Below are 19,097 nucleotides of genomic sequence, written 5' to 3' on the forward strand. Positions count from 1 at the left end.
TGATTGTAATAAATTAAATGTTTGCTGCCAAAAATATACTTTTGACAACCCTGTTATTTTCATTAGAGGTGCGTACCAGTTTACGAAATTGGACGCTACCGAAAATTTCGTTAGCATAAATAGCAATGCAATGGGAACAGCGTTACCGTTGGGAATTTTCAAAAAGTGGCACAAAAAGTGGCAAACGTCGAAAAAAGGGGCACAATTATTTTTGAAAAGTGGCACAAAAAGTGGCACATTCTTTTTATTAACTTATACAAAAAAAAAACTTAAGAAATAAATACTGCTATGAGGTCAAGTTAAAATATATTTTGCGAATTCATACAAATTGGTGAACAAATCCTATTTAAAATTATTTTTTAAGCGTCTATAAAATAGTCAGGCCTTTCAATTATATCTTTAAATTTATTTACAATATCAAAATAATTTATATCATCATTGGTTTTTAAGTAATGCGGAACCCCCTTTTCTTCAGTTTTTTGTCATTTATGTCAATTCATGGTAAAATTTGTCCACAACTTTCGGATTGTGATGTCGTTTTGTGACCTATCTATATTGTTTTAATGTTTTTAATATACAAAGAATTTTTATAGTCGATATCTGCTAAATCACGTTTTTACAAACTTTCTTACAAAATTTATGTATATATTACAAATATACATATTTTTGTTAAATATAATTAATAAACAATTTAAGGTAAGCACTATGTTCGATTTTCGAGTTGAAATTTTCGCGGTTACTTTACTAAAACAGTTCAATATAAAGCAGATAAAATAACTCAATAACTCAATCATTTATAATTTTGATTATTTTAGGAAAAGTAATCGCGAAAATAAAGTGATTTTCAACTCGAAAACCGAACATACACTGTTAGAAAAATATGTTTTTCATATGTTCCGATATAAACAAAATGTGTTTCGGTCATAATTTTTAAACACAATATATTTAAGTGCAAACATGCAATGTTCCTAAACTAACACAAAATGTTTGGGACACATATGTTAATATGTTAGAATATATTATGTTTGGGGCATGAATGTTTCATAAAAATAATATGTGTGAATGTAAACATATATATGTTGTGATACTTTATTCAGAGAGCGACAGAGAGAGAAAGAGTTAGTATAGAGAAAGAAATAGAGATGGAAACCGGGAGGGTTGAATAAAAAGATATCAACATAACACAGCGAGAGAATGAAATGAGAGCAATTTCTATGAAACCGCTTGTATGTTGTTTCGGAAAACTGTTTCATAATAAGGCCAAAAATTTGGTATGCTTAAGTCTAAATATTATTTAATTTGAATAGTAGAATGAGTATTCGGCATAAAGAGAATAGACATTCGGAAGCAAGAGAATAGACATTTGAAAAAAAACAGCATATTTGTATTACAGAAAAAGATGCGAAGAACTCAAAAATTTCGTGGAAGTGAAAATTATATGAGGGAATGAACACAATCTTCTTTGGGGAATTCTTCCAAGCATAAACTATTTTTGGACTCAAAATGCTTCCAAACATATAATATGCTCACATAAAACAAACATATTAATGTTTCGGCGGTATCCAATAATATATGTGCTTCCTGCAAAATATGTTTGGAACATATGTTAGAGAAGCGATTTTTTTTGAGGGTGTAGTACTCACGTTTAGGAGGATTCGCTTTGGAATGTTTTGTTAACGGTATTCATACTTTTGATAATATAAACTAAAACTTTAAGATAAATCTTTGGTATTTGAAAGTGCATTTTGGATCTTTAACATATACTTTCTCTAATTTCTTAGGACACTTTTCTTCCAATTTTTCTCTAATGAGGTAATGCTTCAATACTGTCCACTGTTCCAGCATTCATTTTGAGGAATATAGTAGAATTGGAACAATCTGTCTCAAAGGGCGATTGCAATTTTTTCTAACTGGGTCCTTATGGGATCCATCTTCAATTATTTCCTGCGGTCGTAATACAAACCTTAAACATTTTCATATTTATCCTGATATTTCATGCCACAATAAATTTGGCATATTCAAAGTACGGTTTACCAAATAAGTTGAATCGTAACTGTTCTCGTAATAAGAACTAATGAGCGAAGGCTGTTGATGCACAATATTAAATTTTCTTAATAACACATCTATGGTGATAACTACCCATAATATTTAAACTTTTGAAAAAGTGGCACGAATTATTGGAAAAGTGGCACAAAATCGTAAAAAGTATCACATTTAGTGGCACAAACAAAAAGTGGCGCGAAAGTGGCACCGCCCAAGAAAAGTGGCAAATTTGCCACTAAAGTGGCACAACGGTAACGCTGAATGGGAATGAAATTTTTCGCTAGAGGTGCATGCCGGCCTAAAACACCAAAAAATGATTTGCAAAGTATTGTAAGAAAATAAGCTTGAGTTGAAAGTGGGTTATTTATGTTTATGGTATGAACCTTTTTGTTATGTTTAAATGAATTATATTTCAATAAATTGGAATTAAATGTTTTTCTTTTATTTGAAAAAGTGTGCTCTATTTTGTTCGTATGTGCTCTTTTTATAAGCTGAATGTGCTCTTTTTGCCTCTTCAAAATCTGGCATCCCTAGTTTCGGTTATAGGAAAAGCTATAGAGGAGAAATCAGTGTACACTTAGAAAGGTAAAATCACTAGGACAAAAACAACAACTGTCAATGTGTTTGTTTGTAATTGCTTCTGTCACATTCAGATGATTACCGTAGTTGTGAAATTAATTTGTATTTGTATTGTTCTTTGAATGATAACATCCTGCATTTAAACCTTCGATTGCAGAAAATCTTGAAACATTGATTGCTTTATTCCCATATTATGCTTCTCTAAGGATTTCTACCATGAAGGTAATAAAAGGAAGCTAATGTAAAACCTTGATTGCACATTTAGTAATTTTGTTTTCTTTCAAGCTTTGCACTGTGAAGTCATCCAATAAGAAACATAAACGGCATAAAAAATCAAGAATTATAAATCCTGGACAAGTAACAACGACTGAAATAAATACGGAAAGTAAGCTTTAGTTGAAATTGGAAACCGAATCTATTTTAAAAGCCGAAACGATTAAAAGTCCCAACATCATGGAAAATTCTACACCCTCAATTAAGTCCACATCAAATGAATAGAATACTCCAAAGGATACTGAAAAACTCGAGAACAAATAAGAGCTGAACTTGAATCAAAAAAGTTGGTCAAACAAGCAAAATCAAAAATACGGGAATATCCGAAACATTTGTAGAAACATGTAAAGTAATCTCTCTGTGCCTGAGACACAAAATAAGGAATCGACAACCAGTATGAAATCGCGAGAACAAATAAAGGCTGAACGAGAAATTGGCGAAACAAGCAGCCAAAGCTGCAAAATCGGGTGGTGGCGCAACAACGGTTGAAAAGGTTACAGGACAAATAACAAATTCTATAGAAAATGTTGTCAACATTTTATTTCTATAGAAACTTTTGCCAAAATTTTATTTCTATGGAAAATTTGATAATCTAAACCAAGCGTTATTTTGGATAATGGGGTCCTTTCTAGATGTCTGTGGTAGTGGTCTAAGGATTAAGTAGTAAGTTTATATTTTACGATATGATTCAATACATAAATAAAATATGTGCGTGCAAAAATGTTCTCTAACCTATAAGCATTTTGTCTATTTGCAGAAAAAAACAGCACTATCAAAGGCAGAACGAAGAGCAATACAAGAAGCTCAAAGGGCACCAAAAGATCATTCTCAAACACAAAAAGCATCAGGCAATAAAGTTGGTTCCAACACGCCAAAGACTCCACAATCAAAGACTGCATCGGCTGCCAAGGCAGTATCAGGGTCAAATAAGGTTTCACCCAATGAAAGACCGAAAACAAGTGTTAATCTGTTTGTGAATAATTCACAAATTCATCCCAGCGTTGCTAGGCTCGGAGAGCAATATGCCAAACGTACTGTTGTGGGATCAAATGCAAGATGTATAGCATTTTTGAATGCAATGAAAATGGTAAGATGTGTATAACCACCTAAAAAGGAATTCGCTATTGAGTAATGGTGAGGTTTATGCCTATAAAAATTTAAAACAAGTACTTATGCAACTGCCACATCATCAACCCGAATCTGAGGTAATGTTCATATAAATATTCATAAAAGCACAACCAAAGGTCATGTTACCAATGAGCTATTTTTTTATTGTAATTGCAGCTAAAGGAAAAACTTTTTATGTTCATCAATCTCACATTGAGAATCAAATTGGAAAGGCTGTCCAAGCCATAAATTCTATCCCCCCATGTTCTGGTTTATGATTGATTGAGGGCGTTGTGCGTAACAATAAGAAAGCTGATGTTTTGGAACCTGCCGTGTCGAAAATCAAATTTTTTAAATTTGTCACAGAAGCCGCCATTACCATTTTGCGTATTGACGATATGATTAAATTGAACCCAGAGGAGAAGGCTGTATTAACTCATCACCAAATAAAATACATATACAAACTCTGTCTAAGAAGGCGCAAGAAGCGTATTTACATAGAAGATATGAAGTTGCGCCAATATTATACTCAAACACTAAATGTTACCAACGAAAATCCCGTTGATGAGCTCAAGGAATCGGCCTGAACTCATGAAGATGACGATGAAGACACGTGAACGTTGTTTTGTTTTATATTCTATTTTTATAACGTTAATAAAATGTACTTTTTCCTTTAATTTATTAATCAATAAATTTAGTTGATATACCGCCGTCCCCAATCACGTAACCAAGGTACTTGACCCGAGTTACGCAAAAGTGGCTTTTGGTTGTATTGAGGGTAAGATTTGCCTTTCGAAATTGTTCGGCGATACGAACTAGTATACCTAAATGCTCTGAAAATGTTTCAGATACCACAATCAGGTTATCTAAGTAACCGAAAACGCAGTTTTTTAAATCAAAAGGGATTAATTCATCCATAAGCCGACACATAGTTTGTGGTGCATTGCACAGTCCGAATCGCATGGCTACGAATTGCTTTCAGCTTTCAGTTAGACCAATCTGCCAGTAGGCATCTTTAAGGTCTAATTTTGATATTAAATTGGCCTATGCCCTCAATTGACGGCAAAGGATAAGCATCCTTTTTGGTAGCCGAATTTATTTTCCTCGCGACGAGGCATAAACGTATTTTATTTGGTTTAACAACAAGCCTCATGGGTGAGCTCCATGGGGAAGTTGATTTCTCGATGACACCAAGTGCCAGCATTCTATCGATTTCGATTTCCCCATACATTAGTTTTTCCACAGCGGGAGAAACTGGGTAAAACCGTTGCTTTATAGGCTTGGCATCCCCTACATCAATTTCATGTTGATTTAATGGGGTTCTGCCAAGACCTTCCTTAGCAAAATTTGGGAACAGAGATATAACCGCATCAAGCTGTTGTCTCTGTTCTGAACCCAAGGGAAAATTCCTCTCTGAAACTTCGGGTAAATTAACATTGGTATCTGAGGACTCACTGATGGATGGTCCAAGGCTCATTATTGATTTATCAATAATATTATTTGTTCGAACTATATCCGGAATTAAATTATAACTTTTCCAAAAGTCGATTCCCAATATCAACTTCTGAGATATCGATGGGATAATGAAGAGATTCAAATTTCGAATTTGATTTTGAAATGGGATATCCACATTGAGCCATCCAATCACACGTTGGGGTACCCCATCCGCAGTATTCACGGAAGTCTTGCTTCTAGAAAAATTCCCGAATTTCGAAAAATCATATAAGGCCAAGTCGGAACCTATGCAACTAATACTTGCCCCAGTGTCCAACAACCCGTATTCCGTAAAATGGAGAAAAGATACTTTGGCATAGTATCTTTGATCCTGCGAAAAGCTCACAATTGCAGACACAAGTAATTTTGAACATCTTCGTTTAATTTTGTAATATATTGCTCCCATCTCTTGTGATATGGGAGTCGAGGATAAATAACTTTATTGTTATCCACGTCAGTCTTTTCTACCAGACAAAAATCTCTTTGTAAGATTTCAGGTCTATAATCATTTTCCATATTCTAATCAATTGTCCTAGCCGGGTCTTTATAAGTGGAGGAAATATTAATAAGATTTTGGGTACTTATGTCGGATCCCTGTTCTGAACGTGACACAGAAAATTTCTCTGCTTTCGAGTACCACACTTCTTACATTGAGGCTTATAGGTTTCCTTAGCCCCACATCCGTAACAAAATCTTGTACGGTCCTCAAGACAATCCTGCCAGTGGTGTCCGGGCTGGTCACAATTCCAGCAGCACATTAATGAATCGGTTGACTGAATTGCATCAACTTCTTTATCTTGAGAAACATTATTCTCAAAGGGAGCAATATCAACGTCGATTTCAGATATATGACGTCTAGGGGCCATCATATTAGTGTTCCTCGCCGTGAAATTCCTTCTCACATACTCATCATTGAGTAGACTTTCTCTCATTTGAACGAGTTTGCGGAGGTGTGGAATTGAATTTATTGGTATATATAATAATTCGTGACGAATATCAGGTCGCAGGTTGCGAGTCACAATTTCAATAAGTTCCATATCAGACAATGGTGTGGGCAATCGATCCATAATTGTGGATATACCCTCAAAAAAGGAGTCAAAGGACTCTCCCGGTTTCTGTTTCCGGTTTCTCATTTCCTCTCGGATATCGAAAGTAGATTTAAAATCTTTGTATTGAAAGCTAAGAGCTTCACAAAAATCTTCCCAGGATATAATTCCAACCTGTTTATGGTATCGCCAAAACCAGGCTTGAGCTTTACCAGTAAGAAGTATTGGAAGGTGTTTATAAATTATAGCGAAGTCACCATTGAAATTATCGTTCGTAAGGATACGCAATTGGTACAAAAAATCATCTACATTTATGGCAGCTGAACCATCGAAGGTCAAACCCCAATTCCTAATAATGGAAGTTATTTTATCGGTGTGCAAATTCACCGAAGACGCAAAACTATTATTCGAACCTTGCGAAGTGCGGGCACTCTATTCGATCCACCAATGTGAGTATTCAGTTAGTTTTCGTTAAAATCATCAAAATTAGATTCGGGTATGGGATTTCTCCCTGACACATTCAAATTTTTAAATATTAGTAATATTAATTGAAACTAATATTGGTAATATTAGTTTCAATTAATCTATTTATTTCGGCGTAATCAATTACTTGTGTCATGGAAGACGGCCCCTCTGATTCGAGAGTGGTTGGTCTTCTCGGAGTATTTTGATTTCTACTAGAAGCGTTTTGATCTACGCTATCCTGAACCGAAAGATCTAATTGATTGCTAAGTTGTAAGTTACGACTGTGACTTCTGGTCTGATAATGTTTGGACATCGCCCCCTGCCACGTCCTTTACCTTTCGACTGTTTTAAGGGATAAGATATCGACCTTAAATCTGATAAAATACAACCGGTTTTGCAAGTGGGACATACCCCTTCACTCGATAAATTACTTTCAATGCATCCCCGATGAAACGAGTGGTTACAGTTCGAAATAATTAAACAAGGGGATTTCTCGTTCATAACTTCATAACACAATAGACAGAAAGAAGGTACATTATATGTATGTGAAACGCTAGGCGACATAACTTGATTTAAATTTTGAGCCTGATCCTGTGGTTGATAACCAACTGGAATAGGGTTCAAGTCATTAGACGAATCCTGAGCTTCGTTGGCATCCGGTCTCAAAGGTGAATGTTGAAGTGGCATTGTTATTTTACTTTAATCAAATCAATAATAATAGAAAAACACAAAATTCAACTCAAAGAAATATTTTGAATAATCTGACATGTATTAACATTTCTTGCGTGGTAAAATTTGGAAAAAAAAAATCCCTGAGTTAAGTATAAATTGGAAGGCTCTTCTGTATTCAAGTAGGATAGAAAAACGGGTCTATTGTATACACTATGATATTTTGAATTACTCATAATTTTCATAAAATAAGTTACAAACCCACAAATACAAAACAAAACCTAAACAAATCTGAATATAAACGGACGACTAATAGCATTCTGCCACTAAAATCGTTATCCTGGACATATCCAGTGCGGATATCTAAGCCACTTATAAATGAAAATTTAAACAATTCAAAATAGAGCTAAAAGTCATATATATTGGTCCCCGTAAAATTTTATCAGAGAAAGCATGATATAAAATGTCATCGGTTAGATAACTCGAATTTAATAATCTCAAGTTTCTAAAATCCAGAAGAATTTTATACATTATTCTAAAACAAAATATACTAGATATCAATACATATAAATTCTCGCTTTTAAATTGAAATCTACAAAAATTACTATACTGATTCGGAACCGAAAAAATCCTGAAAATAAGAAAAGTTTCGGCCCCACGTTGGGCGCCATTTCTGTAATGTACATACCTCTTAGGGAAAGAAAAAAAGGATATCCATTATTTGGAATGATAGAAAATAGAACATCGAATCCCATAATTATATTTGGTAAAATTTTTTGAGATATCCCCTTTTGATACTAATGACGAGAGACGATGGAAGCCATTGAAAAAGCTAGCAATCAGTCGGGATCGGGGGAGTACTTGTCTCTCATCCATTAGCATTTTTTTTGTATTACAATTTATTATTATAGACTCCCGAGAAAAATTAATAAAACCAAAACAACATCTAAATGGGCCAATGCACAGTGGTCGATCCCTTTGGCCAAAAATAAAAAATCAAAGTCAGAAATTTTTCAAAAAGTGTGGCATCACTGTTTCTTATGCAAACAAGGTTTAACAATGTGTATTTGTTTTTGTTTTATTCCATCTGTACTCTTTAAGAACGGCTTCAAAAGAGAGAGCAAGTAAGCAGTTGGTTTTTGAAGTGTGAAAAAGTATGGTCTTGTTTTTTTATATCCAAATATGAATTTTTGTGTGGTGTTTGTTAACACTAGTTTACACTGAAAATGTATATTTGATAACTTTTGTTATGTATTTTAATCTGCTAAATTCAAAAATGAAGGTTAAAATTTTTTTATGAAACCGTTTTTGAGATATCCCGTTATTTTTAGTTTTTCTGACTTTTATCGCTAAACAAATTATACCTCGAGCTAGAAATGTCCGATTACATCGTTGTGAGTACTTGAATGCAAGGTATTGAGATGTCGAACAAACGTGTATTATAAGATCTGTTATAAGATAAGTGGCTCAAAATATATCGATGAAAATAGGGCGAATTTTCAAAACAATCTTGGTTTACAACTTCATGAAAATCGGATAAAAACTACTGCCTTTGGAGTAAAATCCGGAGATTGGTCTCTACGTGGGCTATACCAACACATGGGCTGATTCACCTCATTTCCGTTACATCTATTTGTGATCTTAAAATAATTCTAGATTTTAAATTAAGGCAAATCAGATAGAAAGTACGTTTTCTAGAAGCCCAAAACATAAAAGCGGAAGATCAGTTGGCATATCTGCAGTAAATTGATATCATTAGCTATACGGTGTATTTGTTCTATGGTGCTATGGCTTTCTCTGAAACCGAACTGCTGCACAGTGGTCGGTGCTATATGGAGTTAGCGGCCAAAAATACTTCCAGTATAGGTATCATAGTGAAACTTCGGTCACGGTTTTATAATTATGCCAGGACTATTTAATGATAAAATGGGATTGATTGATGACGTTTTGGTATAGCCCCCCATATAGACCGATCTCCCGATTTTACTTCTTAAGCTTCTAGAAACTGTATTTTCTATCCGATTTGGCTGAAAATTGAAATCTAAAGGTATATTAGGACCAGACGTAGGTGTGCTAAAAATGGTTCGGTCCATGTTTTGGTATAGCCCTCATATACCGATCTCCCAATTTTACTTCTTGATCTTCTAGGAACCATAGTTTCTATCCGATTTCCCTGAAATTGGAAGTCTAGAGGTATTTTAGAGCTGCAAATAGGAGTGCCAAAAATTGTGTCTATCGGTCCATGTATTTATATAGCCCCCATATAGACCGATATCCCGATTTTACTTCTTGGGCTTCTAGAAACCGTATTTGCCTTAAACTCGAAATACAGAGGTATTTTAGGACCACAAATAGGTGTGAAGAAAATGATGGTTATAGGTTCTTTTGTTGGCATAGCCCCTATATATACCGATCTTCCGATTTTATTTTTTGGGCTTCTAGAAAACGTACTTTCATCCGATTTGCCTAAATTTAAAATCCAGAATTATTATAAGATCACAAATAGATGTAACGGAAATGAGGTGTATCAGCCCATGTGTTGGTATAGCCCACGTATTAACCGATCTCACGATTTTACTCCAAGGGCAGTAGTTTTTATTCAAGTACAAACAACGATATAATCGGACATTTCTAGCTCGAGGTATAATTTGTTTAGCGAAAAAAAGTCAGAAAAACTAAAATTAACGGGATATTTTAAACACGGTTTCATAAAAAAATTTTAACCTTCATTTTCAAATTCAGCAGATCAAAATACATAAGAAAAGTCATCAAATATACATTTTCAGTGTAAACTAGTGTTAACAAACACCACACAAAATTCATATTTGGATATAAAGAAATAAGACCACTTCGGTATTAAGGTGGGTACTATGTTTGTTGGCACGAAAAAAACTTCACTTAACCATTCTTTCGCGTTGAAAAATGAGAGTGTTGACAATACATTTCGAACGAAGAAAACAGCTATTTTGGAGCTATTCCGCGTTTATTTCTCCGCAATTTAATTGACAACATCGCCAAATGTCATACTATTTTTACTTATACATACGCAGCAGCTGATTGTTTACATACACGCATTCATGATAATTGTTTTGAAAAGTGTTTTTCTACCAGTTTTTGGATTGTTTTGCAAAAAAATCTCATACAGCACTGGACAGTAATAATTGTTAAGAATAAAGCTCCAGCCGCTCTACTCCTGGTGTCTTACCACATTCTGCAACAGCTTTTACAACATGTGGTACATTGTCTTCTTCAGCTTTTCCAAATGGATACCGTCAATTTGTAACGCACATCAAAAAAAAACATATAATTCCGGTGTTATGCTAACTTTTACATCATGCGCAGCAATGGACTCATTCATCAACAAACTTAATTCGTTGGTGTCCACAATATCTACACAATCGCATTGCAATACCATGCTGTTGCCGCCTCACTAGCAATTTCAAATCCAGTGGTCACCACCACGGTTCCCACAAAGGATAATAACGCCATTTCATTTGCCAATGTTGTTACATCGGGGGGAACAACCAACTTAAGCCCATAACTCAAGTTCAAGGGTAGTTCCTAAGCCAAAGTCACTGTTCCCGACTTATATTTCGTCACAAAGGGATGTTAGTGTTCTATACCAGACTCTTCGTTGACTGAAATTAATACATTGAGAAACAATTGGCTGGTTTACTGAAGGATGTTATACTCTCCCAATGTATAAGTTCCAATAACTATTTCAGTCACGTTATGAAATTCAACCAGTGTTTTGAAATTGATAAAATGCAAGAATGCCGCTAACTGAAATTTAAAAGCCACAACGAAATTAAATCGTTTCATTCCAGCCTATCGCAATCATTTTGGACAAATGATGAATACAAGAAAATTATTTTGCTATTTAAATAAAAATTATTTAATTATTTGCTATAAACATTTATTTTGGATATAACTTTGTTCAGAAAAATTTACTAATTTTATATTAAAAAGTATAAAACATATAAGACCACCCAATTACTTATACCCCGGTATATAAAAATAAAACAAGTTCGATTATAATTTTATTATGATTTTTTATTAATTTGTACATTTATACACTAATTAAAGACCCTAGAACACAATGTTTTCTTTTCTGGATTATAAGCTTTCTTTCATTAATATTGTTATATTTAAAAATTTTTAATTATCATTTCTCATATTTAGCTTTCATGTTGTTTCCATTAAAAATTAAAATTGCATTAACATTTCTTTTGTTCAGTTCTCATTCATTTACGCCTCTTACACACAAAAAACGAGCTCGCTTAACAAATAGAAAAGGGAGCAATTACGAGGAGCGGTAAAATAATAAAAAAAAATACAATTCATTTCTTTGTAAAAAATGGGTGTTGAATGTAGAAGCACTGGGTTTACAGAGATAAGACGAAATCGTTTTTAAGCATATTTTAAAAAAGAAATCTTCATCGATTACATCTGCAGTATTATGACAATTAGCTTCTTCTACTTCTTCGTGTTCTGTGCAAACATTATGTTGCATAACATTAGTCAATTCTAAATTAGCAGGGGATGATGATAAATGGTGGCCTGGTTGTATCTCTACAATATGACGCTGATGGAATGCTATTGTTGCTGATGGCTGAAGCGATGATGGTACTGTTGTAATAGGCGGAGTTTCCAACGGGCACCGGTCGCCGATTGGAAACTCCTAGAAGACATTCCTTAGGGGTAAAATTTCACCCAGCCACTTCTTCGCCAGCAAAATCCAATTTAACAACATCACCTGGTAAACATTCCTCCACATCAACTTCATTCTCTGCCGTATTTATACGGTTCAATGTTATTGTAATATCTGGACCAGATTTAATTCCCACGGTAGCTCCTGCTAAAGCCATTGTAGTGGTGGGAACAACAACATTCGATCCAGCTGCTGGTGATACTATTGTGGATGATTGTGAAACCACCATTGCATTAGTATTGCATTTGTATTACTAACGGCAGCAACAGTCGATATTGCATTTGAAGAATTAGTAATAGTGGCTAATGTTGGAGTAGTATTTGCTGCACCCCAATGGGACCACTCACTACTTGGGCGGCCGTTGTATTTGGTTGTTGCAATACAATATTTGCGGTCACAGCCACTGTGGTCGTGGCAGGTGTTGAGGGTGCTATGTTGGAGTTGTTCACTGTAGCTGATGTAGTGGCTGCAATTGTGGGTGTCAGGGATGTGAGGGCAGATGCTACTGTGGCAGAAACGGCTACAAAACCAGATGCTGTTATATATGTTATATACATATAGCACTCCGTTATTTTTATTTCGTCAATCGAATTGCATTTTTAAATAACAACGCGAACCACTTTTGTATTCTAATTTAACACAAATCATTTGAATAAATCAATTATTTCTTAATTCACATTACAAATGGCGCCATGTTTTGAAACTAACTAATCTCAACATATGGAAGGATTTATAGCCGACCTAATTAGGGACTATGCACTTTATGTCAGTTTTTCAACTCGAAAAAAACAAAGTACCACAAATGAAAAAATATTTCGGTAGTTTTTCGCATTTTTGGTTTTGTATGGGATTTCGCTTCGGAAACCGAACATAGTACCTACCTTTAGGGAGATAACACAAAGGGGGGCAATAAATCAAAAATTTTTGTTCGATTGGAAAATTTAGTGCAGCCTACCCAAAATGTGCACGTTCGATTGACGAGGTGTTACCCATCGCAAGAGCAAAAGTGCAACCCATTTTACACCGTAGCTGGTCTACGGTTCAGATGGTTACACTTTCAATCGGATGTTGAAGACGCTTTTATTCTTCGACCTAAATAATAGCGTCGTTGCAAATACAAAAGAAAGTGCGTGATGCGTGTATTGTGGTTGCTTTTCAATTTCTTCAATACAGCTGATTAATTTACCATGAAGAAGCATATCAATTGTTTAGTGCCGCGACAACAAAATTCGATATTAAATATTTTTAATATAATAGCAAAATGCAAAAAGCAAATGCGTTTTTTTTTGCCTATACCATTGTAGATGCGCTATTGGAGAGTAGTTCTTCTGACTACGATGAAGAAGTTACAACATCATTGCTTGGACGAAATGACCAACGGCGAGTTAAAAACTTTGTTGAGGATGTAATTAATTTGTACTCTGAAGTAGATGTAAGATCATTAAAAATATATAAAATCAAAAGTTTTAACAATTCCCTTAGTTCAAGAAAAATTTGCGTGTTAGTCGAGATTCCAGTAATAGTTGTTAATAATAAATTTCTTTAATTTTATATCAGTGTTGCACCTTTTTTGTTCGTTTTCACACGCAAACGGTGTTGTCATTGCAAGGGGGTTCGGCAACACTGTGGTAACACCATAATATGTTGTACCATTTGTATGCAACACTTTTTTCCCCAAACGAAATCACCATAAAACTCTACAGAAAATTTACATAGAAAGGCCGGTACTCTGTTCGGTTTTCGCGTTGAAACTCCATACAAAATTAAAAAATGCGAAAAACTAGCGAAATTTTTCCATTTGTGATACTTTGTTTTTTTTTTCGAGTTGAAAAACTGACGTTTATAGCATGACGCCATTTGCAATGTGAATTAAGAAATAATTTATTTATTAAAACTATTTGTGTGGGTTTATAACACAAACACGGATTATATTTTTGTTCCGAAACTATACAAAGGATCAAAGGAGTAGCAGATCAATTGCCCAAGGAAAATAAAATGTTAATTTTGTAATAATAAGCAGCAACCACCAACTTAATTCAATATCGCTCCCTGTAAAATAGCGCTCCAAGTTACCTAAATAAACACCGCTTTCTATGTGCGAAATAATGGTTTCTATAAAAATTTTTCACAAGAATGAACATAGTACCGGCCTTTATTATGGAAATACAACTCCATGTTATACTTTGTTTTATCAATCATCAGATTACATTTTTAAATAATAATCAGATCCACTTTTGTGTTATAAATTCACAAAAATCACTTTAATAAATAAATTATTTCTTAATTCACATTCCAAATGGCGCCATGTTATGAAAATACTGACTGCGCGAGTTACGTCAGTTTTTCAACTCGAAAAAAACAAAGTACCACAAATGGAAAAAATTTCGCTAGTTTTTCGCATGTTTTGGTTTTGTATGGAGTTTCAACGCGAAAACCGAACAGAGTACCGGCCTTTAGGGGCAAATCAGCCCTTTCGTCGTGGGCGGATTTATACGCTTTTTTGTCCGAAAGGGTTCGTACGTTGATGTGTTTGCATGATTTGCGGGAGGACACGTCTTCGAAGCGTTCTAAAGAAAAGAAGGTAAAAGCGCATTTTGCCAATGCGTCTTCTTCTAAATCGTCGCGTGCTTCGTCGGAATCTAAGTGCGTTATTTGTCCAAAACATAATCATAGACTTTCGGCTTGCGTTAAATTTGGTAAACTTTCGTTATCGGAACGTTACACAGTGGTAAAACGTAACCGGTTGTGCTTGAATTGCTTAACGAAGGGTCATGAGATGAAGGGATGTCCAAGACAATATTCGTGTGCCAAATGTAATTCGAGACATCATTCGCTATTGCATCGTGATTCTACGCCGTCTATAGTGCGACTTCGGCGACAAGTTCGACCAACCCATTGTCGAGTTCAGCGGCTAGTTTTCAACCGAGAGCTGCGCCTTCGGTTGATCAGCCGCAACCTGCCTACCTCGCCAGGCATTTCATACGACGCAAAATAGAGCCGTGCTGTTGGGAACTGCGATGATTAATATCATGCACGATGGGGTTTCATATCAGGCACGCGCTTTGATCGACCCCGCTTCAGAATCGTCGTTTCTGACAGAACGCTTTCGAAATCGGGTGAAACTACCGGTTCACGCGGCTAATGTTACAATTTCGGCCAAATCGAGTAAAATGTGTAATTTGAATATCGGATCTCCACTCAACGCGTCGGTTTTGTTGGAGACAACGGCTATAGTGCTCCAATCTATATCCGGGAATTTACCTTATTTTACGGTTTCGCAGGAAGTGATTTTTTGGTGAGTCCCGCACAACTGTTTTGAAGCAATTTTATCGTAATGAATCGTCATTATTGAAAAGACCAGACGTGAAATCAGTGTATGACAGCGTTGTTAAAGAGTATTTGTATTTGGATCACATGAGGCCAGTATCTGCCATTTCTTCAGTTGATACACTCTCGTGTTATCTCCCACATCATCCGGTCATTAACCTCGAGAAGAAGACTTCGAAATTTCGCGTCGTGTTTATTGCGTCCAATAAAACGTCCAACGGGAATAGTCTTAACGATATTCTTCACGTAGGTCCCACTTTGCAGCAGGACTTAGTCCTTCTTATTGTGCGATGGCGACTATTTAAATACGTGTTCAACTGCCATATTACACAAATGTATAGGCAGATTCGAGTGGACTCTTCTCATGCTCCGTTGCAGAGAATTTTTTTTAGGGATTCTCCGACCTGGACAGTCCAAGACTATGAACTACAAACGGTGACCTTCGGTGTAAACTGTGCACCATATCTCGCGATACGGACACTGTTACAGTTAGCTGAGGATACTGAGGAGGAGTTTCCGCTCGCGGCCGTTATTTTACGTAAATGTATGTACGTTGATGACGTTTTGACTGGAACTCATGACCTTGAAACCGCGATAATGGCTCGGGATCAATTAATCGCGGCGCTTGCGACGGCTAAATTTGAACTGCGGAAATGGACATCGAATTATAGAGAAATTTTAGATTCGCTACCGCCGGAATATTTGGTTGATGCTCAATTGCTGGCATTTGTCTAGCAACTCGAAACCATTGGGTGTGAGATGGAATGCCCAATTGGATTCTTTCTACTTCGTGGTCGAGCCCATGGCAAGTAGGGAATATTCGTTTCACGTTTGAAGAGTTTTCGACGGTGTTGGCTCGTATTGAGGCTTGTTTGAATTCAAGACCTCTTTGTCCCCAATCGGATAACCCGCAGGAGCTTGACGCTTTGACACCGGGTCATTTTCTTATAGGTGCCCCTCTACTTGTCCCTGCTGAGCCAGTTATAACCGAACAGCCTCTTTAGTTGGTGAATCGGTTTCGTAAGGTACAGGCTCTTGCACAACAGTTTTGTGTTCGTTGGAAATAGGAATATTTGAAGAATCTGCATATGAGATATAAATGGAAATTTCCTCAGCGCGATGTTATGGTAAATGATCTAGTAGTTATTCGTCATGAACAGCTTCCACCAACTTCTTGGAAATTAGGTCGAGTCGTATCGGTCCACCCGGGCGTAGATGGTCATATTCGCGTCGCGGATGTACGTACGGAGAATGGCGTTGTAAGGCGACCTATAGCTAAGTTGGTCCCATTGACCGACACTTCGGCGAGCTCTTTGTAATTCGTATATTTTCTCGCAGTATCATGGAAAATACCTCGTGCTTCGCCGACGACTTGGAAAATTTCGAGGATATTATGGAACAATCGGATGATGATACTGCGTGCCCTCTCTATATGTCGGCGGTCGAACAAGCGTTGTTGGAGGAGCCGATTGTGATACCGTCTCCTACCATTCCGGAGGTTCAGCTATCGCCCCAGAAAATTGAGAGTCCACCTCCAGTGGTGGCGCCTGCTGTTGTAGAGGCTCCTGATATTGCGAACTCCTGCTCAATTGGTGTGCAGGGTTTGTGGAGGTCGTCACGCATTGCGACGGTGTCGGAAGTTCCTCTCTCTTTCGATTGAGAGGCGGATACGTATGGTGGTACGGCATCGCTATTGTTATAGATGTTTAGCACAGACCCACCAATCAAAAGATTGTCCTAGCCAGCGTAGGTGCCCCAGTTGCTCCGGGGACCACAATGTTTTGTTGCACGCTGCGGCTACGGTGCCTCGAGACGGACATGGAAACTCGAGGTCTGCTCAGAGGATTCGTAGTGAGAGCCATACGAATCGTCCGTCCGATCTTGCTGTGGCACGGCCATATTCCGATTTTGGCGGCGTCGGAGTTCAGCCCCTGCATATTGTCGTTACTCTGGCGCCCAGCCTCGTAGTCCGCGTGTCCCCGCTTAGGGCTCCCGGTTAGAGGTGTGCACGTGACACGAAATTGTCGTGACTCACGCGTGATTCGTGAGTCACGCTGACGGCTACGGCGTGAGTGTGCGTGAGCGTGATTAACCAATCAAATGTCGTGCGAGTTACATATGCAAACCCCCAGACCTACATAAAAAATGAGTTACCTGATAAAATTGATGAATTGCTTAAAGAAATTCAAAAGCCAGACAGTAACCCAATACCGTATCCGGTATTGGGCAAACCATAATATTTCCATTTAATTCAAATAATAAGCAGAATTTATATTTAAGTCAAACGTTAGCATAGTAAGCAAAATTGTAAAATTAAGAAGTAAGTTCATTTAATGAAAACAAATAAAGAATGAGTCTGATCTGGGCATTTGATCGAAACACAACGTATACCTTTATTTAATTTTTTTAAAAAACCCCGGAACTCGGTGAAACACAAAATTGGCGCAGTCGGTAGGATCCTTAATAAAACGTATATAAGGATCCAGTGATACGAATCGGGTTAATAAAAAATAAATAAGTTGTGAAAAAAATATATAAAACTTTTTACAGTGAACTCTAAAAAATAATTAAAGTGGACACCACTCAAAAAGAAGTGCAGTGAACATTTATAATTAAGAGAACACTAAAAAGAAAATAAAGAAATAAAACTTTTTACAGTGAACTCTAAAAAATAATTAAAGTGGACACCACTCAAAAAGAAGTGCAGTGAACATTTATAATTAAGAGAACACTAAAAAGAAAATAAAGAAAGAAAGCTTTTTACAGTGAACTCTACTAAATAATTAAAGTGAACGCCACTCGAAAAAGAAGTGCAGTGAACATTTATAATTAAAGAGAACGCTAAAAAGAAAATAAAATTGGTGAAGTGAAAACTTAAGAATATCAACTGAAGCCACAGAAGAAAAAGATCTCTGTGCAGTACCACCAAAGAAACTAAAGTCACAGAAAACAACTTTTCTGTGCAGTGAACACTAAATTGTTAGAAAACAAACAAAATTTTCACAAAAAATAAAAGGCAACGAGCTTTCGATCAAAACAGGATGACCGAAAGACAGACTCAATTACCACCAGTAGAGCTAGTGGAGGAGCTAGCCAGGAAGGATCAACAACTGGAGCAAATGCGACAGGCATATCTAGAACTTCGTAACAACGTAGATGGAGGCCAAAGGGAAAGCATCCTAAAAATGATAAATAGCCTTCCCACATTTACCGGAGTTGGAGAAATCACCATAAATTCATTCTTTAGCAACATAGAGTACTTGCTGTCAACAATCACCAACCATGAAACTAGAAAAGAGGCAGTCAGGACTATATTCTACAGAGTTATTCAAGGACCAGCAAAAAATGTAATAATCAACATCCCCGAACCGGATAACTGGTTG

At 36.3% G+C, this 19,097-nt stretch overlaps 1 long non-coding RNA gene across 1 annotated transcript; it reads left to right on the forward strand.

Annotated features, from left to right (window-relative positions):
• Positions 1-2,711: 2,711 nt before the first annotated feature.
• LOC142234474 (uncharacterized) lies at positions 2,712-4,695 on the forward strand. The gene is made up of 4 exons (XR_012721631.1): positions 2,712-2,844; positions 2,908-3,558; positions 3,653-4,100; positions 4,180-4,695. It is a non-coding gene; the product is annotated as an uncharacterized LOC142234474 (long non-coding RNA).
• Positions 4,696-19,097: the final 14,402 nt, after the last annotated feature.

The sequence above is a fragment of the Haematobia irritans genome, chromosome 4 (assembly GCF_050003625.1).
Source record: "Haematobia irritans isolate KBUSLIRL chromosome 4, ASM5000362v1, whole genome shotgun sequence".
NCBI lineage: Eukaryota > Metazoa > Arthropoda > Insecta > Diptera > Muscidae > Haematobia > Haematobia irritans.